The sequence below is a fragment of the Gobio gobio genome (assembly GCF_949357685.1).
Source record: "Gobio gobio genome assembly, chromosome: 2".
Lineage (NCBI taxonomy): Eukaryota > Metazoa > Chordata > Actinopteri > Cypriniformes > Gobionidae > Gobio > Gobio gobio.
In genome coordinates, this window is record NC_137098.1 from 15,183,354 (window position 1) to 15,210,233 (window position 26,880).

Here is a 26,880-nt window from a genome sequence, read left to right on the forward strand (position 1 = left end):
TTACTTACCTGAGATCGCCTTCATCTGTCTTCTGTCATCAGTCTTCTGCTTCATTCCTCAGTGCTCCAGGTCTCTAGATTCCTGTTCTCCATCCTCATCTGAAGGAACCCACCAAGCTCCACCCAGTCATCTGCACACTATCAGACTGCTGTGATACTCACCATTGATTCACTCCCGCTTCTCTGGTTTCTGCTCTAATAAAGAACTGTACTTTTGCTACTTACCTTGTTTGTCTCCTTCTGTTGCATGACATAAGCATAGAAAAATGTATATAATAATTACCGTCCCTCAGATTTGATTGACTGGATGCTGTTACTGTGCTGAAGAAGAAATGCATTCTTGATGTACACCCTTACTATTAAACCATCTTGTGTTTCCTTGTTCTGTTCGAACAGATCCATCGATGACTTCCATCAAAGATATATACATATCCATTTAAAGTTTCTTCTATACAGGTCATTCTGGTGTTGTTGCTGTGGTCAGAAGACGGCAATCTTCTGCCAAGAACATCAGGCCAATCCTCTCCTGTCCAGAAGGTGGTTTGTCTTCGTCTGGCATCTCAGCTGAGACCTGTCCACTATGGGTGACCCTGCCAGTAGTTGTGAAGTACCAGTGGCGTAGCTCTCAGCATCACTGATGCACACAAGCCCTCGCAGCACGTCAAGCTGCAAACCGTGTGAGGGACCCTAACCTACCCTAACCCAACTGCTTAAAAACAACTGCACATCAACCAACCAACCAATCAAAACATCCTAACAACCCTATATCAATGCAATGCAACCACTCCGAAAATCCAGCAACCGCACCATAACGTGCTAATAACCGCTCAGAAAACCTTGCCAAACATGTCAACACCATCCCAAACATTGTGACAACCACGTAGCAATGCATTTAAACCACTTAGAACAACCTAGCAGGAGCTGCATAACAACAAAATCACCAAAAGCATTCATATCAAAATAAAAAACTTAACTTACTCTAGAAACTATAAACTTAACTTACTCTATAACTATATACAATATTTACACACGTAGGCCCCGCTGTGTGATACTCCAGCCTCCATGTGACACTTTGATGACTCAGTGTCTGGGCTTCTTTCTTCGGGGTTCTGACTGATGTCCACATGGATTCGTGGAGCTAAGCTTCTGCTGGGTGTGGAGAAGCTTTCAGTGATCAGGACGCGTCCATCAGGCTGCTCCGTCTCCACCAACGTAGGGCAGTTGAGGGTCTCCCACAGCCGCTGCTTGATCTTCAGTCCCAGCTCGAGGCTGTAGGGACGGTGCCGACCAGAGCGTGTCTTCCTCATGGGCTCCACCACAGAGCGGTAAATATCCTGGTAGCCCTGCACGCTGCAGCCGTGGATGGAGACAGGCTCTTCCTGCTGACACACGTCCACGGAAGAGACTGAGGCTGCTGGATGGATGTCCGGAAGGACAGCGGCGTTCTTTAGGTAGCGCTCTTCCAAACCGTTGTTTGAGAGGCAGCAGCTGTAATTGTGATCTAACTTGATTACAGCTGCCAACTGTGAAAGGTCTTGAATGGAAGAGACGCCCTCCACCAAGAATTCCCCCAGGCGTGTGGGACGAGCCCTGGTTCTTCTTGAGCGTCGCAGTTCCATGCTGATGACTGAAGAGAAACTTCCCAAATTATACAAACCGAGGAAACTTTCCAAACTGAAGAGTTGTAAAGAGCTTGTAGCTGTATGATCAGACGTCAAGGCTTCAGGGAGAGTTGTGTTGATTTCAAATGTCAACTACAGTTGCTACTCACCTAGAATGCTTAGGATCATTTAAATGTAAACAATGCTTGACATCAGCAGCAAATCTATTAGAGCAGCATAAGCTCTATGTTACATGCATTATATGCTTCTCTATTACCATTATGATCTTCATTTACAGTTATTTAGGGTGTATTTTTCTTCTATATGTATGCTGTGATGGCAGCACTATTTGGAACTGCTGTGTTTGTTGGACATGACGAACTTATCTGTGTGTTCAATGAATCTTAAATGAACGAATCCTTCCATTGACTCGTATCTCCCTTTGTTCACTGAAGTCTCTTCTTTTTTAAGTTCACACATGGTGACTTTTCCTGCTTCCAGAAATTGAGGACTATATGACTATAGCAGTCTATGAAAGAGCTTTTTTTGGGGTGGGGGTTGTGAATCTACTGAACGAATAATACTGACAGCCACATGTGTTTTGACTTTTGAGTCTGACAGAGAGAACCTTGAATGATTATACATATGCACATACATTTTTTTTAATGTTTATGTTGTCCTTTTTCTAGCTTGCTAAATGTCCGGTCCAGATGTCCAGTCGTTCATAATATATAATTAACTATATTTTTAATCATAAAAGGAAATCAGGTCAGGTGTGCGATTTTATATATAAATTGATAATTTATTTGCCTTGCTAAAAGCGGCATCCTCCAACTTCCGGTTATAAGCGGCAGCTGACGTCAGCTGCCAGTGGCAGCTACTTCCTGCTGCCAGCTGCCCCTACTGGAACTCTGGTACCACCACACTCTTTCTGTGAAGAAAGTTCAAGTCCTTGCTGAGCCAGGAGGTCTTTCTGTGTAAAGTTTCCATGGTATGGGTTGAGAAGGTGTTTTTATTTTTTATTTTACTCTAGGTACTCTGGTTTCCCCACAGGGGAGTGATGAAGGGATGATGTATGTTAGTAGGAAATGAGTTAGCATTTTAGCATTTGTGGCTCCATCGTCCCGAAGTCAGTGGAGTTTTTGAATGGGTTTTTGGTTAAATGCCTGAAATTAGGTCTGTGGTTAACACAAGCTCAAGAAATGTCATTTTGACATAAAATAAAATACATTGGTGATACCTCCTTTTGTTTTTAAAGCTTTTACATTTCTTGAAAAAGGCAGTTGATAACAAAGTGGCTAAATGGGACTAAAGAGGTTGATGGGAACATTAAACGTTATCATACCGAACAGGAAATCTCATCTACACACAAGTCCGCTCTTACAGATTTGTTGAGTTTATAACTAAAACTCTCTTGCAAACTAAAAACAAGAAAAAAAATGTGGGACAGGATTTCATTTTGTCCATCTGGAACTGATTGGATAGTTGTGCTTTGTTATTGCTGTGATGTCATATGATTGACAGGTTGCCCTGCTCTCACACCAGTAAACACTTCATCAGAGAAAGAGAAGAGGTGTTGCTGCATATGGAAGGATATTACACAGGCACAAAAATAAAGTTTTCTAAAAGTGTAATATGGCAGACGAAGAAGATTAGAATTTCCATGACTGATAAGATGAATGCAACACAAATATTTTCAGTAGAGTTAAACTCCTGCCTATCCTAAAAAACAGATTTTTTTTATGTGTTGCCCCCCTCTCATCCAGACACTTAGTGGGGGACCTTGGTCAGTGTATATTTTGGCCATTTGATTTTCCTTATAGAAACGGGTATTAAAAAAAAAAAAACGGCTCCTTTTTCGTTTTTTTAAACAAAACGAAAAACAAACATTCTGCTTGATTTTTCGCTTTTTGTTCAGAAGTATAAAAATGAATAAACGGCTTGAATATTCGATTTCTAGATGTGGGCGGGAATTATACGCGCCTTTCTGCTGATTGGTCGGCCGAAGATCAAACTGTTCCGTCATCAGTTCTTCCTCAGTTTCACAGCAGAATAAAAGTCCTGCGCTGCTACAGCTGTACGGATTACCGCGATTATTGCAACTACATTTAATCTTTTATTCTTCAAACAACCAGACTAACAAATGGCTCGACACAACCCATACTGGGGCAGAGCCTATACAGGGCTTTCTTCTGTGTAGATAGAAATGCACACACACTTCGCATTAGCTGGGTATGGCAGGATAGGCCTATATGACGGCTGTCATAACCTACCCTGGTTGCCCAGTAAAAATAAATAAATTAAGATATGAATTAATTAGTTGTAAATTAAATATTTGAAACACTAATAAAAATAAATAGATTAAGATATAAATTAATTAGTTGTAAATTAAATATTTTAAACACTAATACAAAAAGGAAAGAATAATGCATTGACGTATGGCCTATAACGTTCATACAAGAACTGTCTGAAAAGCAGAGAACAACAGAGATGTTAAAAACATTTTTTATTAACATTTATTATAATTGATATCTCAAAGAATGTGCTTGTGCGCGAAGCGAGCTGCTGCACATGCACACAGGACTGCAACACAAGATTTTCACTTGCCATTTCGGTTTGTTTCTCACCAGAAAACCCTATAGAAGCTATAGCCTACCTTCAGAACGCTTGGAATTTAGCCTATTACACGAGTTGCATAGGATTATTTTACAAATTTGCATCCGCTTGAAAAAAATTGATGGGCAAATGCGAGCAAATGCATATTCTTGATGCTTTTATTGCAACTTTGTAGCGTCTGGAGTCTCTCTGTCTCTCTCTCTCTCCGTTTCTCTCTCATGGGATCAAAGTGATGCGAAACAGCAGGGATGCCTTTCGCTACCCAGCTCTGCAGGGAAATCAGATCCCGGCACCCATAAGTCTGGGGTGAATGGCCCTCAATGCCAGGCTGACGACCCACCAGAGAATGGCCAGGCCTACGACAATTGCTCTGGGGGGGGGACTTCAAAAGATCCCTATCACACACACACACACACACACACACACCCCAGGCCACTAGCTCACACCTGCAGAGGGACCGAGAACTGACCTCCACACACACACAGACAGCCTGTGCCATGTGGCTTGAACTATTTTAATTAAACCATCCCAGAAATATATGTGATGACCCCTTTTGTTGTATGTATGTTGACCACAAAGTATATATTTATGTATTTGTGTGATGTTAATCTTAAATGCTCAAGATGGCTCTGTAAAAGAGATACACCGTCTTTCATGCATTTAAACTAGCATGTTTGGTGTCTATCCGTTCCTTTTTCTCTGCCTTAGCCAATTATGTAAAAAGTATGATTATGACATGTACCGTTAATATGCTTAGCCCTTTTGGAGCAAAACCTCACTCGCTGTGTTTGCCAGCATTAACATTCCAGTGAGTGATAAAAGTCCAAACAAAGGAACTTTCCCGCCTCCAATCCACATCTACGATTGGTCATCTCAGAGAAGGTGGGCGGAGGTTACTGGACTTTAAAGTACAGTAACTCGAGCACACCCGGGCTCAGTCACCTTCCCTTTGAATTTGAGACAAATTCCCTTTTCCTCCCATCTCATCAGCGCGGCTCGCGGGTTTTCGACCTGCGAGCCGGCGCGGTCCAGCCAAGCTGATGTTTCCTTTGAAGATCGACGCGCTCCGCGACACAGTCAGCGGACGCACTTAGCTGGACGAGATGAACTTTCCCTCCAAGACGACACCTTTAAAAGTCCCGCGGACCAACGAAGCTCTGGAAGAACCAAACGGAGAGAACGCTTCAGCGCGCAAACTCTCTGAGAAACGCCAACGCACGCATCTTGCTTTACACAACACCAAGAAACCATGCAAGTATCAATTCTACCGAAATTTAGATGCGTTTTAAAGATTGTACCCCTGTTTAAGGTGATATTTCTTGCTGGCTCCAATGGTTTTGTCTGGGAAGGGTTCGGATCGGACACGATCTTACCCTCCTTCCTTTCCTTTCCCTTCCCCTCATCCTCCTCTTTACTTTCCACTATTCTGTAAATAAATGTATTCTTTATGTAGTCATATGTAATCGTAGTATTAATCTTTATTAAAACCATGATATTCACGTTTTGATTGTCATTGTTTGCTCACGGAACACGAGTCCCTTTAATGTCAGATCTAAGCTACGAGCTTTTATAAGCATCGTTGAATGCTTTAATTAATACCATAACTCGGAAAGTTTGTCCTTTGTGGCCAGAGGGATAAACTTCCCGAAAATTGGGTAGGAAGAATAGACCTGGTGAGTGGATAAGGAATCTCCGCTCGTTCTTTAAACGGAACGGAGAGGAATTTTGAATCAACTCCCTTGGGGTTATTCTGTGATTATTTAATATAGATATATCTGTAGTTAATTACAATAAATTGTTGTTAACCATATATATTATATTGCATAAATACCGAGGTGAGGTATTCCCATTTTGGGTGATTTTGGAGATTGGTGATTAGATTATAACCCGTTATGATTAATCATAAATCCCTAAATATTAATACCCACAATTCCCTATTGAGCTAATTTTTAATTTAAATATATATGTAACCCTAATACGCTACAACTTGCATTACATCTCTTTCTCATTAAACCACCAGACTAACGAATGGCTCGACACAACACGTCCCTGTCAGAGCCTATAGAGGAGTTTATTCTGTGTAGACCAGCGGCTTTAGACCAGCAAAGTGCCAGGGGGTCCGCGAATTTGCTATATCATACCGTATTTTCCGTCATTTTTTATTCTCATGAAACATGCTGTGATTTATTCCAAAGTGACTAAATAATGCATTTAACATCAAATAATCTAAATGTTGACTTTTAAGACGTGTTCGCTGTAGGCTATTTTGTTTCATGTTTGTGGTGTGCGCCAGATGTTCAAGGAGACCGAGGCGAACGCAGCGCATTCTGTTTTATTTATTTTTCAAAGGCATGACTTTGTAGTCATTTTAAATGTGCCCAAATACATTTTACTGTTTCGATGATGGTTATGATGTCCTACTCATCTGTAGCCTATGATGATGTCAGTATTAGGCTAAGTTATTTCCAAATTAGAAAAAATCTAATTTGGTGCCGGTGCCTCTCATTATTATCAAAATAAAACACAGACAGCTAAACATTTAAAAATATTCTGCTTTATTTAATTGGTCTTTTGTACAATGGTCAATGGTTACAATTGGTCTGTTCGGCGAGTAGAATGCGCATAGCCTGTGGTGTTGTTGGAGCTATTTTATTTACCGGTAGCCTATTACTAATTCTGAATGTAGGCTGATAATAAAGTGCAGTTTCTCTCAACATGACCAGGTGTGACACTCAGGTGCGACTTATTTTCTGGCAAATAGCGATGGTCGATTACCAAAGTTGCAGGCTATTAATACAAAAATCATAGGATGGAGGCAATTTGCACACAGACACACATACACACACAAACATATTGTGTTCATTGCCCCACCCACATTAATTTTGGGCTGAATCATTGTTATAATTAGGCTATGGGGTCCTTGTAAATTTAAAATCCACTTATGGCTATACGCATGTAAAAGAGACATAGGCTAGGCTATTGCAAGTGTTTATTTCATAAATGAATGTAGGCTCCCTCGCATCTCCCATACACTTCTTTGGCCTGTTTTGTTTGGATGGCCAACTCTCACAATCTGTGTGAAAGCTGCGGGACACACAGGACAGCGCGGAGAGAACGCACATGGTGTGCTTTGGAAGTTTACTTGGCAGAGAAAATAACACACACCGTTTTGCTTGACATCAATTAACACTCACTATTAACAAGATAAACTCAAAAACAAAAGGTAGCTATAACTGCTGCGTATTTCCTGAACACTTCAATAGGCCTACTGGTCTGCGCTTGACTGTTGGCGTGTTTATCTGCTTTAGTTTATTGAACTCATCGCAACTTAGGCTATTGGAACTGTGTGAACTGTTGTTCTCGGTTGTCAGTCAGAATGACAGTTCTTGTGTAAACGTTATAGGCCCAACATACCCAAGTCAATGCATTCTTTTTTTCCTTTTTGTATTAGTGTTTAAAATATTTAATTTACAGCTAATTATATTAATTTATATCTTAATTATTTTTTTTTTTTAAACACTGGGCAACCGGGGTGGACAGCCGTCATATAGACCTAGCCTGCCATGCCCAGCTGATGCGAAGTGTAGGACTATGTGAATTTCTATCTACACAGAAGAAAGCCCTGTATAGGCTCTGCCCCGGTACGGGTTGTGTCGAGCCATTTGTTAGTCTGGTTGTTTGATGAATAAAAGATTAAATGTAGCTGCAATAAACACGTTAAGAATCCGTACAGCTGTAGCAGCGCAGGACTTTTATTCTGCTGTGCGGAACTGAGGAAGAACTGATGACGGAACAATTTGATATTCGGCTGACCAATCAGCAGAAAGGGGCGTATAATTCCCGCCCACGTCTAGAAATCGAATATTGATTCATTATGATCTAAGGTTAAATGGTTACATTGAATATTGCTGTTGAACCTTGTGTTCTTCAGAAAAAGACCTTTTGCACAGTAGATTGTACATGTTTTTCCACATTTTTTTTTATTTTTAAGAACTTGATAACAACTGAAAACTGGCCATATCCCTTAGGACCAGCCTGATGTGTCACAACTGGTTATATCCAAATATAATGTTGTGTTAGGGCAAACAGAAACCGGTAGTCATTTACAACTTATCATTAACATAAATATTCCACAGTCTCTAGTCTCGACTCTTCTGTTTTGAAAAGTTAATGTTTGACAGACATTTACATTTATATTTAGTCATTTAGCAGACGCTTTTATCCAAAGCGACTTACAAATGAGAGCAATAGAAGCAACTAGAACAGTCAAGGGCTACAGTATGCAAGTTCTGTAACAAGTCTCAGTTAATCTCACACAGAACACACAGTACTTTTTTTTTTTTTTTTAAATAAATTAGACAGACAGAAAATGAATAGAATGTTAAGTGCTATTCTTGATTGGTCAGGTGCTGCTGGAAAAGACATGTCTTTAGCCGTTTTTTGAAAATGGCTACAGACTCGGCTGCTCGAATTGCGATAGGCAGGTCATTCCACCAGGTGGGGGCAGTCCAGGAAAAGGTCCGTGAGAGTGATTTCATGCCTCTTTGGTATGGCACCACAAGGCGTCGTTCACTGGCAGAACGTAAGCTCCTGGAGGGTGTGTAAGTCTGAACAAGCGAGTTTAGGTATATTGGTGCAGAGCCAGTGGTTGCTTTGAAGGCGAGCACCAGTGTCTTGAATTTGATGCGAGCGGCTATTGGCAGCCAGTGGAGATTGATGAAGAGAGGCGTGACGTGTGCTCTCTTCGGCTCGTTAAAGACCACCCTCGCAGCTGCATTCTGGATCAGTTGCAAGGGTTTGATAGTGCATGCTGGAAGGCCTGCTAGAAGAGCATTACAGTAGTCTAGTCTGGAGAGAACAAGAGCTTGGACCAAGAGTTGTGTGGCCTGCTCTGATAGGAAGGGTCTAATCTTCCTAATGTTGTATAATGCAAATCTGCAGGACCGGGATGTTGCAGTGATGTGGTCAGTGAATTTTAGCTGATCATCAATCACAACTCCAAGGTTCCTGGCTGTCCTGGACGGAGTAATGGTTGAAGATCCTAGCTGAATGGAGAGATTATGATGAAGTGCTGGGTTGGCTGAGACCACAAGCAGTTCTGTCTTTGCAAGGTTGAGTTGCAGGTGATGCTCCTTCATCCAGGCAGAGATGTCAGTTAGGCAGGCAGCGATACGACCACCAACCGTGGGATCATCTGGTTGAAATGAGAAGTAGAGTTGAGTGTCGTCGGCATAGCAATGATAGGAAAAGCCATGTTTCTGAATGACAGATCCCAGTGATGACATGTAGATGGAGAAGAGAAGTGGTCCAAGCACTGAGCCCTGTGGAACTCCAGTGGCTAGATGATGTGACTTAGACACTTCACCTCTCCATGACACCCTGAAGGACCTACCTGAGGGGTAAGACTTGAGCCACTGGAGAGCAGTTCCTGAGATGCCCATCTTCATGAGAGTTGACAGGAGGATCTGGTGGTTAACGGTGTCAAAAGCAGCAGACAAATCCAGTAAGATAAGTACTGTGGATTTGGAAGCCGCTCTTGCCCGTCTCAGTGCCTCCGTAACCGACTGAAGGAGGTGAGTGGGGATAGGGTCAAGCGGACAGGTAGTGGGGTGGTTGGAAAGGATGAGTTTGGAGACTTCAGCTTCAGAGAGTAGAGAAAAAGAGGGGAGTGTATGTGTGATGGTTGTTGAGATGTGCGTGTCAGTTTGTGGTGTGGAGAATTGGCTGCTGATGGAGGAGACTTTATTTGTGAAAAATGATGCAAAGTCGTCAGCTGTAAGAGTTGATGAAGGAGGGGGGGGAGGAGGACAAAGGAGCGAAGAGAACGAATATCCAACTCCTCCAAGAAGTTACCCAGTTGACCTGGAGGGCGATAGATAACTACAACATGGATTTTAGCAGGGTGAGTGATAGTGATTGAGTGTGATTCAAATGAGCAGTTGGCAGATAAAGAAGGAATGGGCTCAAATTTCCAATCATTTGAGATGAGCAGACCAGTACCTCCGCCCCTCCCAATCGGGCGAGAGGTGTGTGAAAAAGTGAAATTATTTGAGAGAGCTGCAGGAGTAGCAGTGTCTTCTGGTTTGATCCAGGTTTCAGTTAGAGCCATGAGACTGAGGGCGTTTTCACACCTGAAAGTCCGCACCAAGGTCCGAACCGAAGTTCACGTTTTGATACATTTGATACTTTCGGTTAGTTTTGGTTTGGTTTCACATTGCAATTATGCGAGCGCACTAAAGAACTTTACGTGACACACTTGCGTCCACTCGTCATCATCTATGTGGGCTGCATCTTGACATTGATTGGTTTGTAAACGTACGTGTGTCTGACGTCAGCGTCTTTGACAAGTGTGAATGAACGGACCACTGATATAGATCAGTGGAACGGACGCATATCGTTGCCACTATTGAACAGTGCGCATTGCTTGACTATGTTCTTTTCGTCACGTTTAAAAGTGGACATTTCAAGCTTTATATACACATATTTCTCATGTTTGTGAGACGAGTAGCCTGCTGAGTTTCGGTTTATTTGAGACGCGCTCAGTTCATTTGCAAAGCATGTGATCGCTCCCGCGATTATTGTCTGCTATAGACTATTTGCTTCTTATTTATTAAATCCAGGTAATTATCTGACGAAACATTGATTAAAATGAAGATACAATTTATACAAAACGAAATTCACATTAAAGAAAGGTTCATAAGCAAAATCATGCAAAATTTCGTTCAAAATCATTTCTGACCTTCTGTCTTCTGACATATTGTGCATCTTTTCACTTTTCATAATCAATGTAGCCTAGATTGAATTTAAAAATAACATTATAATATTTAAACATAAAAAGGAACTTCCTGTAAATGGTCTGAAAGTACGAACCATACATAAAATGCTTTCACACTAGAAACGAACCAAACCTTTGTTCAGTTTGATCCGGACCGAGACTACCTCTTTTCGTCGGACCAAATTTAGTCTGTTTGGTCCGGACCGTGGTACGGGGGAGGTTTCACACCTGTAATTTTGATTCGGACCAAACTGAAAAGTCCGAAAATCCAGACCAAACAAGATAGGTGTGAAAACGCCTTGAGATGTGAATGAGTGGAAATGGATGAAATAAAGTCTGCTTTGTTTACAGCAGACTGGCAATTCCAGAGACCAATTGGAATGGACATTAATGTGGCAGAGGAAATAGGTACACTACGCAGATTATTAGGATTCCGGCGTCTAGGAAGTCCTGAGCGTGACTTACGGGTGTGTGTGGTAATAGTAGAGATTTGGAAGCACATTGTGAATAGGGGTCAGACAAATAAACAGATGAAAACAAGGAAAACACAAAAGTGGACAAAGTATATATATGTAGATATACTCAAGTGCCTTGTCGGTGTCCTTGCTCGAGTGGAGTCGCACAGAGTAGAGTCGAATGGTCTTTACACTCTTCGGGCTTCACACGAGGAGGGCTTCACACAAGGGCTGCCGCTTCCGCTGCCGCGGAGTAGAGGTCTTCACGGGTCCAAAAATTCATACCCGAACCCGAAGAGACCCGTAATGTGCTTAACGGAACCGACCCGGACCCGTCTATTATTTCAAAAGCTGGACCCGGACCCGTGAAGATCCGAGAAATGCCAAAAACGTAGTACCCGGAACCGACCTGGACCCGTCTTCTATTTTTTAAAGCTGGAACCGAACCCGGTGTGAAGACACAGACCCGACTGGACCCGTTTGTCACATATTCCACAATAACTGATATTAACAAGTCAATAAACAAGTTATGAAAAATATAACTTTTTGTCTTACCTAGCCGTCGTCTCCCTTCCTTGTAACGTTACTTGTGATTCATTACATCCTTGCCAAAAAGTTAAATCCATGTTATTCCTCTCTTGTTATTCCAAGCATGCTTAATTCACTCATCATTTCAGCTTTAAAAGTCCACTTTATGTCACGGTGACGGATGACAAATGCGTCTTTGCAGATTTGCATTTCGACTCGAGTTAACTCGCATAATAACTTTGACTGTTTGCCTTTTTGAACTATAATAACGATTGCTCGTTCGGTGGCCGCTGACGTCCGCATTATTTATTTGCTATAATCTCTGTGAGCCGAGCCTGACCACCAAAACTTTAAGAAATAAGATGGTTCATTCATATTATTATTAAAGTCAATCACAGCGGAAGCTCGGGTTGCCATATATGGAGATAGATTTGTGTCTTTATTACATGCGATAAAATAAATGATCCGAGAGAAAAAAAAAAGTTTGAGAGAAAAAGTTATCACAATGATAGCAAAAAAGCATTTCATGAGAGAAAAAAAAATATTTGAGAGAAAAGGTTTTCATACCAATAGCAAAAATAATAATATTTGAGACAAAAAAAAGTTTTGAGAGAAAGTATTTTCTCATAGAACATTAAAAAAAATACATTTGAATTTTTTTTAATTATTTCTGAGAAAAAAAATCTCTCTCAAAATACTTTGAAAAAACTCTCAAATATATATATTTTTGCTATCAGTGTGAAAACATTTTCTTTAAAAAAAAAAGCGTTTCTCTCGAAAAGCTTTTCTTTGCTCTCGATGCAATTTCTTGCTCTCGTGTCAGATTTTGATTTCACTGTGAGAATTGTGTCATGGGCGGGGCCACGTTCCTATTGGCCAGTCGGGTGAGCATCGTCTTGTCTTGGGAGTCGAACTGAATCATTACACCATTGTTCGGTTTTTTACTGAAAATTATATTGTTTTAGTAAAACAAGCAAAATGAACCTTGTCATATGACATAGCGATGCATGAATACACACTAGACAAATGCACCCGATGTGAATACCAATTTTCAGTCAAGCAATGAATAAATGCATGAGTTAATAAAATATTTTATTTACGGAAAACAATAGGATACATGAATTAATGTGTAAAAGAATGAATAAAAGTAAACATCACAAATGAATAAGTCACCAACACATGAAACAAAGCTTTATTCAAACGTATTGTTCTAACTAGGGTGACCACCCGTCCCGCGTAGCGCGTGCGCGCACAGCGTTTGAAGCCCAATTCATGCGTCCCGCAAATTGAGACCTTGTCACGCATAATCAATGCTTGCTCAAAAAAAAGTTGGTCGCTCTATATCAGGGGTGGGCAACAGTTTTAGTCTGAGGGCCACAGTTACTTTGGCAAAGTAAACGGAGGGCCACACTTTGGACAATTGCAATTAAACATAGTTACATGATTAAATCATACAAATTAATTAAATGCAGATATGTATAATGCTACAGTTACTTTGACTTTTACCAGCCTATTTCAAGGCCTGATATATATTTTTGCTAGGCCTGTCTGACATAGTCTACTCTAAGGTTACAATAACTGGATTTACTTAAAAGGATTAATTTACACTACCCTGCATATTGTTCAACTGTCATTCATATCAGCTGTAGCTATTCAAGATCGAAAACTATTAACAAAACTGCAAATGTGCAGGTTACATTAACATACAGACTTCAGGCAATCTGGCTTGGAATTATCAAATTTAATTGGGGATAACTTCATCACTGAATGAAAAACATATTCATCTTATTTCACTTGTTATTATTCCTTTTTTTGTCATTTCTTTTTTTAACATATGTTGTTTAAATCTTTTATAAAATAGAACACAATTTAAGTGCAGATCAACTTCATCACACGTATGTTTGCTTGAAAGAATTAACAACATGGAATAGTCCTATGCGTCTCACAAAATGTAAATTTGATGTAGCTGTAATCTGTATCATCATCACCATCTACAGGACATGCATAAGAAATAGCAACATGAAACTGAACAATGTTGTTTAACTTTATACCATCAATGATCAATACACACTGATAACTAGCTTAATAAAAAGATAAGCCAGCGTCCCCAGTGAGTTTTTTCAAGGCGATTCCTATTTTAGATTGTTCCCCCTTAATGTTTCCATGGCGATGCGTCATATTTGTCACGTGACACCGCACCCACAATAACACTATTACGGGCGTTACAGATGCATCGCTTTTATTCCGAGAATCAGGGTCATCAGTTTCTCCCGAAATACTTGCAAGAAAGTGGCCGGTGAACTGTAACAAGAATAGAGTAGACTTAATAGTTACTTCCACTATGTTTGTCTGATATAATATCACTTCGGAAAAATTATATTTGAATAGATTGTTATTGCTGCTTCCACAGACATCAGTGTGTATTTTACAAACTCTAAATGTATTGTTTTACTCGTGCTAATGTGTATTGAAATGTCTGAAACCTAAAATAAACATTATGAGGTAGGAAAAAACTGCATAGTTGTGATATATGACAGCGCTGACGCTGAGCTCGTCCGTCTCTGGCTCAGCGCCAACCAACGCGCAACAGCACAGTTTGAATCCGGCAGTCATGCGACGTCACTGAACATTCTAAATAGCATGTGGGACCGTCTCAGGGGCACAGAAGTAAAAATCCCATATATGCGACCATAACGATCATAAGCTTAAACATTTCATTTGTAATCCTGAATACAAAAATTCAACTTTCATCCAAATTGCCAGCACATCGAGCGCATCGCGGGGGCCGGATTGAAGCACTATGCGGGCCGGATCCGGCCCCCGGGCCGTATATTGCCCATGTATGCTCTATATCCTCGAGCCCCAGGCAGCCAAACGAATATTACTTGACAGTTCAGCACGCTACTGTTGCCACACCCACCCCTCAGTTGAACTGCTGCTTGTTGTGAACTTTTTCGTTGTTGCTATGACAGCGCGCGCACGGGCATACCAGACACACTGGAAAGTAACTTTTAAATGCGCGCGCTTTCCAATTCGAGTTTGAGTCTGAGGCACCGCCATCGGCAATTAAAAAGAGAAGGTGTGGGTACAATAAAGGCTGGGAAAATGACTATTTGTGGCTGAAAGGTGTTGAGGGGGATACCGAGAGGGCTTTTTGTGAACTTTGCAAAACGTCCTTCTCAATCGGACATGGAGGGGAATATGATGTCAAACGACACAGACTCACGGAGACTCACAAGAAACGTGTCCAACAGAAAGAGACATCCAAATCTATGTACGCTTTCCTCAAACCTAAAAACGACTTTCTAGCTGACAAAGTGACTGCTGCAGAGGTGACGAGTGTGTATCACACTGTCCAACACGCAACATCATATCGTGCAGGAGATTGTGGCACAAAGCTAGCCCCGACTATTTATCCGGACTCGGACATTGCCAAGAGGATGGCCTGTGGTCGGACGAAGGCAGAAGCCATTGTCACGGATGTGCTTGCCCCTGCCTCCGTCGAAGAGTGCTTGAAAGTCCTCAGAAGACCACTGAATGAGCCACGAGAGGCAACAACCAAAGGTAAAGTAAAAGGGCATTAAACGCATGCGCGAGAATATGACGCAGATCCGGCGTTCGGACTAGTGATGTGTCGTTCATGAACGATTCGAATCTTTAATATGACTCGGGACTACCGAGTTGTCTCAGAGAGTGATTCGTTCATTTTGTGTTGACCGCGCATGCAATTGTTAATAGTCTAATTGACTTGAATTTGTGATGTTAGACTTGAATAGTCAATATATTTCCCATATTTGTTTATGTCTGATATTAACTGAGAATTATATATATAAAAAAATTAAAATAAAATAAAAAAATAACTATGTGCTTGTTAGTAAAAAGGTTGTGAACTAGTGTTCAATACAGTGACAAGTCACGTGGCAAAAGAACGAATGACTCAAACGTCAAACCCGAAAGACTCGTAAGAACGAATCTTTTCTGTTTCCGTTACTGACAGCATAGACTCTATGGGACTGACAGGAAGAACGAAAGACTCAAACCCGAACTCGAGACTCGAAAGATGAACTAATCATTTTTGTTCTTTCCAGTACAGATTCAGCGTAATGCGCATGCGCGGTCAACACAAAATGAACGAATCACTCTCTGAGACAACTCGGTAGTCCCGAGTCATATTAAAGATTCGTTCAAAATGAACTAATCGTTCATGAACGACACATCACTAGAACCCCGGCGCTACGTCATATTCTCGCGCATGCGTCGTGGAGGCCTACACGGAAGACAAGAACAAGTTGGATAAAGGTGTTATTTTGATTTTTTTTTTTTGCGCACAAAAACTATTGTCGTCGCATCGTAAAATTATTGTAGAGTCACTGTGGTGAGATGGACTTTGTAACGACGTTTTAAGTGCCTTTTATCGGTCTTGGGAGTGTGAATGTACTGAATGCCAATGGAGGCCTATCTGAAGCCTTTCTCAGCCATCAGCTTTCAACAAAAATATCTTCATTTGTGTTCCGAATATGAACGGAGGTCTGACGGGTGTCGAACGACATGAGGGTGAGTAATTAATGACAGAATTTTCATTTTTGGGTGAACTAACCCTTTAAAGTTATGTTCATGGATGTAACATTGTTGTGTGTAACCTATTTGTCTAACGTTAGCGAGCCATTCCACCGAATGGGTGACATTTGCTTGTTGTAACTCTTAAAAATTAAACTTTATTTATTTTTTTTCAACACTGAATCTAATACTCCACATATTTAACTTTTCAAAATGTGTATTGGTCAATCTCAGGTAACTTTATTTAGTTCTTTACAAGGTTTCTAAGCAGAAGATGGATGTATGTTTTCTCAGTCCTGTTACCAAAACTCATGTGCCATTTAAAAAGCATGTTTAAAAGCATGTCAATTAATTCCTTTGTTTTCCCTACAAGATAGTAAATATTTTAAAGAAATTGATGTAATAATTAATATTTGTGATTAAAAAAACACTCTATATGAAGGTGTATTTTAATAAAAAACAAATAATTTTTATCATTTTAAAGAAGACTGAAGCCACAAGTTTATTTTTTCAAATAATTAGTTTTATTAAACAATTGTATAAATGATGGACCAAAACAAAACTGATGAAAACAGTTGTTTAACAATTTTTTTTTAGAAAAAAAAGTAAATTTTTGTAACAGGAATGAACACTTGGTAGCAGGAATGAAGACTGTGTAACAGGAATGAGTGTCCATACGTGTGTGTGTGTGTGTGTGTGTGTGTGTGTGTGTGTGTGTGTGTGTGAGTGAGAGAGAGAGTGTACATAGCCGTGTGTGCTAAATGTCAAATTTTTCGTAATTTCAACTGTAAAACTCATAAATCAGGTGAATATTATATCAACTAATATTCACAATTTTAAATCAACAAAACAGAGGACTCTACTCACTCCTGTTACTTTTACTCAGTCCTGTTATTTTTCATATGAGTAACAGAACTGAGAGTAACAGGATTGAGTTTTTAAGCAAAAAATGAGCAAATACATGCCAAATTGCCACTTGGCTAAGCAGCTAATAGCATGAGGACACTGAGAAAATTGTAGTGACTTACCTAAAGTTAATATTTTTTTAAATAAACAAATAACCTCTAAGAAATAATTTAGGTAACAGGACAGTGCGTTGAGATATGACCTTCTTAGTCAAAGTTACAATTTCATTAAATATACAGAAATAAAAATGAGAGGACTTACTTTTGGTCTTCCCATGGTCTACATAAGATCCAGATGATGCAACATCCTTTTGAAAAGCTCGTTTAGTGGCAGGATCCAAGTTTTTAGAGGGGGCAATGTGTGAGGATTTCAGGACTGAGTGAAAACCTGGGGACACGACTAAAATGTGTATTTAATATAACATATTATGGATTTTTTATTAAAAATAAAATTTTTAAGCATAGATGGTATATGGAGTCACACAACAATGCAAAAAAAGTAAGATTTCTGAACGATTTTAATGATTATATTTCATGATAAAGTTTAGATTTAGATACCGGGGACATGTGACAAATATTTTTGTTTTTTAGTGTTCTCAGTTGTGAATAATGTTTAAAATTTTATATTTTACATTTGCAGTTAGATTAATGCTCAGGACACTTTGCTTAATTATAAAATTTATTTTAGAGTAATTTCCATGCAAATTTATACAAAAAATGTCCCAAGAAATGTTACCCATTCGGTGGAATGGCTCTTTTACTGGTATGTTAAAAGTCAACTTTTCCTTCGTGAAACCAGGCTCTGTGTATTCTTACATGATTGTGAGCAACATTTTACTATTCGTTATCTCCCAAACTAAACAAACAAAAGCAACTATAATTTTTGAAAAGGTATAAATATTTATATAGATAATATTTATATAAAATCAATAATGATCAAAACAGTAAAGCAGTGTCTTGTATTTTTTAGAATAATCTGTTTTTATAGAATCTCTTTTAAGTTCTTCCCATCTGTGTGTGTGTCTCCACAGCCCACATGCCATTCTTCTCAGTGGCTTCAGATGCCTCCAATCATGGGACCACCAAGCTCTTCCCACTGTCAGTGCGTTACTGGACACCAGACTTGGGAGTACAGACGAAGGTCCTTGATTTCTATGATGACAGTGATGAAACATCTGCCGCGATCCACAACCAGATAGTCACCAAGCTGGAGGAAAACGGACTGGGACTAGATATGATATCTGCGTATTCCGCTGACAATGCTAGTCTGAATTACGGGAGATACAACTCTGTCTTCCAGAAACTGAAAGAGAACAACAATTGCATTTTGAAGGCAAACTGTGTGGCCCACATCGTTCACAACAGTGCAAAACACGCAGGAGATCGGCAAAATATCGACATCGAAAATGTCGTCAACAAGATCTTTAGCCACTTTTCCTCATCTGCAAAACGCATTGAGGAACTTAAATCAATTCACACCTTTGTGGAGATAGAGTACCAGTCCCTGCTTAGACATGTGCCCACAAGATGGCTGAGCTTGTGGCCTGCAGTGAAGAGGCTTCACGACAGCTGGGCTCCTATCAAGACCTACTTTCTCTCATTGGGAGAGGACCAGTGCCCAAAGTCACTATGGCGGCTGTTCAAGGATGACCAGGATGGTGAGGGCAACCCCCTTGATCTACAGGTAATTAATTTTAATTGTACTCAACTTTTTTTTTCATCTAAATATTATTACATGAAACAGGGATTAGAGAAATGATGATAATGCAAACAGTGCCAGCACACAGGATAATTGACTCTCCTTACTTCTTTAAGGTTTACCTGTCATTCCTCAGCAATGCGCTGAAGATTTTCCACGACACTGTGCTGGTGCTGGAGCGAGAAGATGGGACTGTCTGTGAGCTCTACGATATGATGTTCACCCTAAAAACCAAGCTACAGCAACGACAGAGTGATGGTTTCTTTGGGGCCCAGACGGGTGTACTCCTCCAGCAGTTTCCAGACAGACAGGCAGCTGTGCTCAGAAAGGACATGTGCAACTTCTACCAGTCCTCTCTCACCTACCTGGAGCAGCGCTATGACTTCTCAGACTCCAACTACCAGAAGAAAGTGGCTAGCATGGCACTAAAGAAGAGCCCATTCAACTTCTCCCATCTCTGTGAAGCTGTAGAGGTCCTGCAGCTAAGCAAGAAGTTGGACATGGATGCGCTATATGATGAGTATTGTGTCGTTCTGCCACACCAACAGGCCATCGTGCAGTCTGGAGCTCCAGTCGGGGAGAAGTGGGCCACCTTACTCAAGCACACACACACACCAAACATGACAGCATTAGCTTCTTTCCTCTTGAGTGTACCAATCACCAATGCTTCAGTGGAGAGGGTCTTTTCACTGATGACAGGATGCTGGACGGACACAAGGAACAGATGTTCGGTAAACCTCATCAAGTCAGAAATCCAGGTGAAGAGCAACTTTACATTCAGTTGCAAGGACTTTTACACTTATGTAGTGAAAGAGAAGGTTCTCCTCAATGCTGTACGCTCCAACAAGAAATACAAGTTCAAGAAGAAACCTGAAGGTAAGAAACCTAGTTATGTAAGACCCCATTTGTCTAAGATGAAGTTTGATTGATTTTGAACATTGGTGGACTGTCTACAGGGGTGCAAATGTTTCACTTTTAGGAAACAGTAGCCTTTTAGTTCAAAATATGACATTGTTTTGCATAGGATTGTATCTTGGCACCTTTTTGTATTGTTGTCACCTTGTGATGGTGATGGGTTTGCACTCCTCTGTCTATACTGGAAAACCATTTGGGAGCTTATCATAAAAACGAATGTTGCTTTAATTCTGTCTCTTATCTTTCTTCCTTATTCGATTCAGATGCTGGTGAAAAGGTTTGAGTCCTAAAGGTGTCCCCAGAACACTGAACAATTTTTTTTCCGCTGCACCTGCCTTTACTAACATGCAAGTTCACCATCCTTCCTCCCCTTTCTCGTTCCGTGAACCTCTGAAGTTGTGAGTTAAGACTTTTTTTTTTTAACTGTTTCTGTGGTGTTGAGCAACTACAATTCCTGTTAATCCTATAATTTTATATCATAATTTTTTTAAGTGAATAAATTGTAATGAAAAATAAATAAAATTAAATGGCTAAAGTAAATCGTAAGTCGAAGTGCATCTGTCAATTCATTGAATGTTCAAAATATTATGAATCTCTATTTTAAAAAAATACACATTGGTTGGCCTATTCATGAGCATACATCAGCAATTACACATGTTTATGGGAATAGGGCATTATTAATATACCATGTAAGGTGCTATGTGCTAGAAATGGGTAACCCACTATCAGTGAGTCTGCCCGTGGGGTGGGGGCACCGCCGCGCCAGGCAGTGTCCCACATTGTCCCTCAGAAACATACCCCTTGTCCCCCCATGGGCTTATTAGCAGGTGGTCACCCTAGTTCTAACAAACTATCACATTTACAGGCGGTGAAGCCCACATCTGCTGCCATCTCAACACAGCTGTGCTTCTGTGGCTTTATATTGATGAAGCAGTTGACCACCGTGAACACCTTCTCCTGTCCCAGCCGTCCATCATGTCCCTCATGTCATCATGTCCCTCCTGAACCCCACAACCTTGAAGCAAGAGTGAGAACATGTGTGGGACAATCTCTGACTGCTGATGTATCTGCTCCAAACATCCGTGTGTCTGCTCTCCATCAGCATGACTACTTAAAACGCTTTACAATTCATGTTGTCAGCATCCCATTTCTTGCCATATTTAATGTAATATTTTTACAATTACATGCTATTTGTATTGTAGCTTTATGACTTTAGTGGTGTAGTGGGCTAAACACTGAACTTATAAGCACAAGGTTTCCTTGAGCAAGGCTCATCCACAGGAGCTCTGCAGCAAATGCACAGACATCAAGAATCAGAAAAGTGCTGAAATAACTCTGTTTGAAATTAAAATAAAATACAACTTCAGATTTAAATTGATGTTTTATTCGTTTCTGTAGTATACTCAAAGCCTTTGATGACAGGCTTCCTTCATCACCCTCTCTCCAGTCTCAACCAGATAAACACACACATGCTCTTCTGCCCCTGTAACATCAGACAACATTCATCTTACCTGGATCTTAAACAACACCTTGATAAAAGCATAAAAGTTTATGTGCTCAATACTACATTTAAATGTTGAGGTAGTTGCTGATGTGTTAATGTTCCTCAATTCATCAACAGTACTAATGGACAAATAAAAAAGATAACTTATGTTTAGTGACTTTATGTAGATCTATTAACATTACTGACGTTCATGTAAAGTAAACAGTGTTGACAACAGAACTCTACATTATAGCACACACACATCACTCTGATCAGATGTCTATTTCATGCTGTGATGTCATCTGCAATACTTATCGAAAATGTTCCTGTCAGATGTTAAACGCACATTTAGGAAACGTCTATATTGCATATGGTTAAGAGTGCATTCACACCTTTTCTTTAAACAAACGTTTATCGGGTTCTTGTACACAGTTAAAGTAATGCTTTCAAGAAAACGATGATTAACAAATCTTCAGAAGTATGTGTGCTTAATGAAGCACGACTGCTGCGTTAACTATATGAAAATGAAATGTTTTACAGCTATTTAATACCTTTAATATATAAATATTTAATATATATGAATGTCTTAAAACCAACAGTTTCCTCGTCAGTTGTTAAATATGTGAAATTTAAATACAATTAACAGCGGTTCAGTTTGTTGTACTTACACTTGAAAACAGCTGCGTCTACGTCCTCCGACATGTTCGAAAATGATGATTCCCCATGGCCTCATGGGATATTAAAGTGTCCATCGGATGCACACTTCAGAATCTGGGCGGACGCAGTAGGCCATCCGGGGTTTTCTCGCCTATACTGTTTTATAAATACTGAGGTTTCGGACATACTACTCCATTCACGTACTGTTTTCTCCTACTATATATTAGGTATGTAGGCATATTCGGACGCAATTTAAGTACACGCGCGTCCGAATCTCGCGAGAATTAGTTCATCCGACCGGAAATTCTCGCCTACTCTTTTATGAATACTGAGGATTCGGACATTCTATTCGCTCGCCTACTGCTTTTTACATACTATATAGTAGGGAAGTATGCGGTTTCGAACGCAGCCAATATGTTTTTGTGATGTCCGTACATGCATAATCCCTTTCAGTCTGATGCACATGAAACTGAGACTGTGCAACACCTTTCTAGAGTTCAGGTATGAGGCCCTCTTTACCCAAACATTGAATTAACTGTAGCCTATCTGCACTTCATCTCCTTGTTGATAATGTAATTAATTTTTTTTTCTATTTTCCCTCTTGCAGGAATCGATTAGGTGGCAGCTATTAAGAAGGGCTAGGGATAGACTGGCTGCTGTAATCAGTAGGGAGCCCATTGATTTTGAATATCTCCACTTCATCACCTATCAGGAACTGCAGTTTTTACGGGCAGGGGCAGCTTATATGGATATTCCTCAATGTGTTCTAGTTGGCTTTGAGCAGCTCAATGAGGTGATCAAGGCTCTGCTTTCCAACACTCCCGTCACCCCTTTAGTTGACAATGTATCTGTAGTCGAGTGGAATGGAAGTGTGGGGCAACCTAGATTGAGTATCAGTAGGGTTGTTATTGAAAGTCTTTTAAGCACCAACCTACCATTGACCACTCTGGCTAATGCTCATGGTATTTCAAGATCCACCCTGTGTAGGAGGATGAGAGAGTATGGTCTCTCAGTCAGAAGCAGCTACTCTGACATTCCTGATTGTGTCCTTGATATGAAGGCAAGTATGACAGTAAATTCATGATGCCATAAAAAAACAATCTTTTTCATTAATCCATTAGGCCAGTTATATTTTTACTTTAAAGATGGATAAATCTGCTACCAGAGCTTTTGCCACCATGTCTCCTAAATGGGCATGGTCAGAATAAGACAATGGCAACATTTTCCAAAGTGGGTGTGTCATATGAGAATATGGATTGGGGCTGCCTTATTTGAAATTCCACGTCTTTGCTTAGGCCCCACTAGAATCTGTGATGGTGTTTATCTACTGAGCATCTCCTGTCTGGCAGTATTTTATTCATTTTTGTTATCAACAGTTCTGCTGTGGGGTAGGGATGGAGGATGGAATTGGATAAACTAATCACAGTGTCCATATGTGACTTAATACCTTTTAAACTCTATCTTTAAGGTGAGATCCATAAAGGCCAGAATGCCTGATGCTGGATATAGGTTGGTGAAAGGGGCTCTACTGGCCATGGGACACCGTGTCACATGGAGTAGAGTCAAGTCATCCTTGCAGCGTGTTGATGGAGCAGGCATCATCTCAAGAATGATCCAGTTGACATGCATTGCCAGACGGACGTACTCTGTCCCAGCTCCATTGTCTCTTGTCCACATTGACACCAATCACAAGTTGATCAGGTAGTGTTTTATTTATGAGGTTGTGAGGAAGTTTATGAGGGTTATGTCAGTGTTCCCCACAGAACAGGTAGCAATTTGTGGTGCCTCTCTGGCGCTGGTGGGGGAATCGAGTGTCATGGTGTCGTGGCAGTCAGTGGAGTCTGTCATTAGGGTCAGAGTGTGTGCAGCAGACAGCATTCAAACACATACTTTCTGAAGCTGCCATGTTAAAGGGATACTCCACTTTAAAATGAATATTCTGTCATCATATACTCACTCATGTTGTTTCAAACCTGTATGAATTTCTTTCTTCTGCTGAACAGAAAGGAAGATATTTAGAAGAACGTCATAAACAGACAGTTTCTGGTACCATTGACTTCCATAATAGGAAAAAAATATACTATGGAAGTCAATGAGACCAGAAACTGTCTGGTTACTGACATTCTTCTAAATATCTTCCTTTCTGTTCAGCAGAAGAAGGAAATTCATAAAGGATTGAAACAACATGAGTGTGAGTATGATGACAGAATTTTCATTTTAAAGCGGAATCAATTTGTGGCCCTTGATGTTGATTCTGTGGCGCTGCGACACACATTGGTCTATGGATGGGAAACACTTTAGTTAAGTTTATGATGTGTTGGATGGGGGGGGATGTTCAAATAGCATATTACGGTGGATATTAGAAAATTGCACATTTCTTATCAATGGTTGCCTGTCACAGAGATGATATCCAATCTGATCATTTTAAGGTACAACATAGTGGTGTTCGGAGGTATCGATGGCTTTTCTCGGAAGGTACAGTTGACTACCATTTTTAAATTGACCTACTGGTTTAAATTTTGTTTACATTTTTAGTTTTGCTTGGAATCTAACATTTTTAATTCCTATCCTCAATCAGGTTTTGTACCTCAATGCGGCTGGGAATAATAAGGCAGAGACTGGTTTGAGGTTTTTCATGGAGAGTGTGCAGAAACATGGATGGCCATCAAGGTAAGTAAGGACCTTCTCCCTCCAGTTTCACATAGTATTGTTTTCAAATTAATTAACAATCCTCTTTTTCATTCAGAGTACGCGGTGACCAAGGCGTAGAAAATGTGGAGATAGCAAGATCCATGTTCACTGTGCGAGGAACAGGTCGTGGCAGCTTTATAGCTGGGAAAAGTGTGCACAACCAAAGGTGAAGATGGTCTGTTATTACCTTCCTCTCAATCCAGGGTTCACATTGCAACCTACCTACAGTTAGCTACATCCATCCCAACAATTAGCTTGATTATGCTTTACACCTGATGATAACCTGATTGCAAGTCCCCCAAACTATGGGGGTATTACATATACATCCTAGGGAGAGCCTTGTCTGTTATTTTTAGGCACGAAGAACTGCTCTACAGATATCGTTTGAGGTATTGCCTGAAGTAGATTGGTATCTAGCAGAATAGACAAGAAGCCACAGGCACCACAGCTGATACTAGGCCAGACTACCGTTTTGACAAAAGCATTACTTCTGCCCTTGGTGTCTAATCATTACAATTCATGGCGCTGATTAGTCTATTCAAATTTAGAGTAGAAAAGACGCTTTCCCTTACACTAAACCAACCGTCAGTCAATTGGATTCTAACTTTTTGTAGCCCGACTAATATAAATGTGTACATACTAGTGTTTTTTTTTTTTTTTTTTTTTTCTCTCTCAATGCAACTGACCACTTTACCATGTAACTTATTTGCAGAGTGGAACGACTATGGAGAGATGTGTGGAACGCTGTAACATCTCAGTACTACAACATGCTTCACACCTTGGAGGAAGAGGGGTTTGTAGACCTCTCAAATGATGTTCACCTCTTCTGTCTTGGGTATGTTCTCATTCCACGTCTACAAGCAGACCTTCAAAACTTTGTAGAGACATGGAATTGTCACCCCTTGAGGACCGAGGCAAACCTGACCCCTAATCAGCTTTGGAGAATTGGGAGGATGCAAGTACCGGTGCAAGAGCCAGATCTGTCTGAGGTTTGTCCCAGACATAGCAGCATGCAGTACATTAGTTTTTAAAGTGGGTTACATGTACATTATCTAGGTAACCACTACCTAACATGGTATGAATATTCAATCTCACAGTACGTTAGAAGACAATTGTTATAATAGTATTTTGTTTGACTTTTGTATTACAGATGGAACACTTGCATGACCAGGAAGCTTGTGTTGCTGATCCAGAACAGGGAGTCATAGTACCAGAAACGGCATGCCCCTTGTCAGCTGAGGCTCTTGCTGCCTTACAAGTTATTAACCCCACTGCAGAGTCCTCTTCTCTTGGGCGGGATATCTATATGCATGCTCTTCAATTGGTCTCATTCCTTATGTGAGAGCTGGATAAGCAGTTTACAAAACATAGCATTTGTTTGTTTTGTATTATTGAACACTGTATTTGACCTCTTTGGAGTTTCTTGTAAGCCCATATGGGCTGGGCTTTTTGAAGCATGACACTTTAATTCAATAAATCAATATTTATCTATTTGATCGATCCCTTCCCTCCAGAAAACCCAATGATGGCCAGTGGTCCAAACAGTTTATTATACATATTTTTCCATTTTCTCTATTAGAAACAAAGATATGTATGGTTTTACAGACAAAAGGCAAATATGTGTAGCAACATTGTGGTTTATAGTCCTTGAAAACAGAAAATGTCCTTTTTACATGCATGTCTGAGGACAGCCTTGCACGAGAACAGAAAATGTGCTGGCGTAACTTCAACTACATTACTCAAACCTCACTCACACAGTAGCATTAACTATAATGATCTTTAAAATCAATAGACCATAAGTATAGGAATAATAAAAGACTTCCCAATCGAACAGAAGCATATCTTAAACAATATTAAATCACCAAGAACAGATTTCCAAAAAATCCTCAAGGTGTGCTGGTGTCACAATTTTTTCTCTTGTTAATAATTTCAGGGCAATTCCACGCAAAACTGTCACATCCATAACGCCAACTAAATACCACGGCATTGTGTTGGCGTT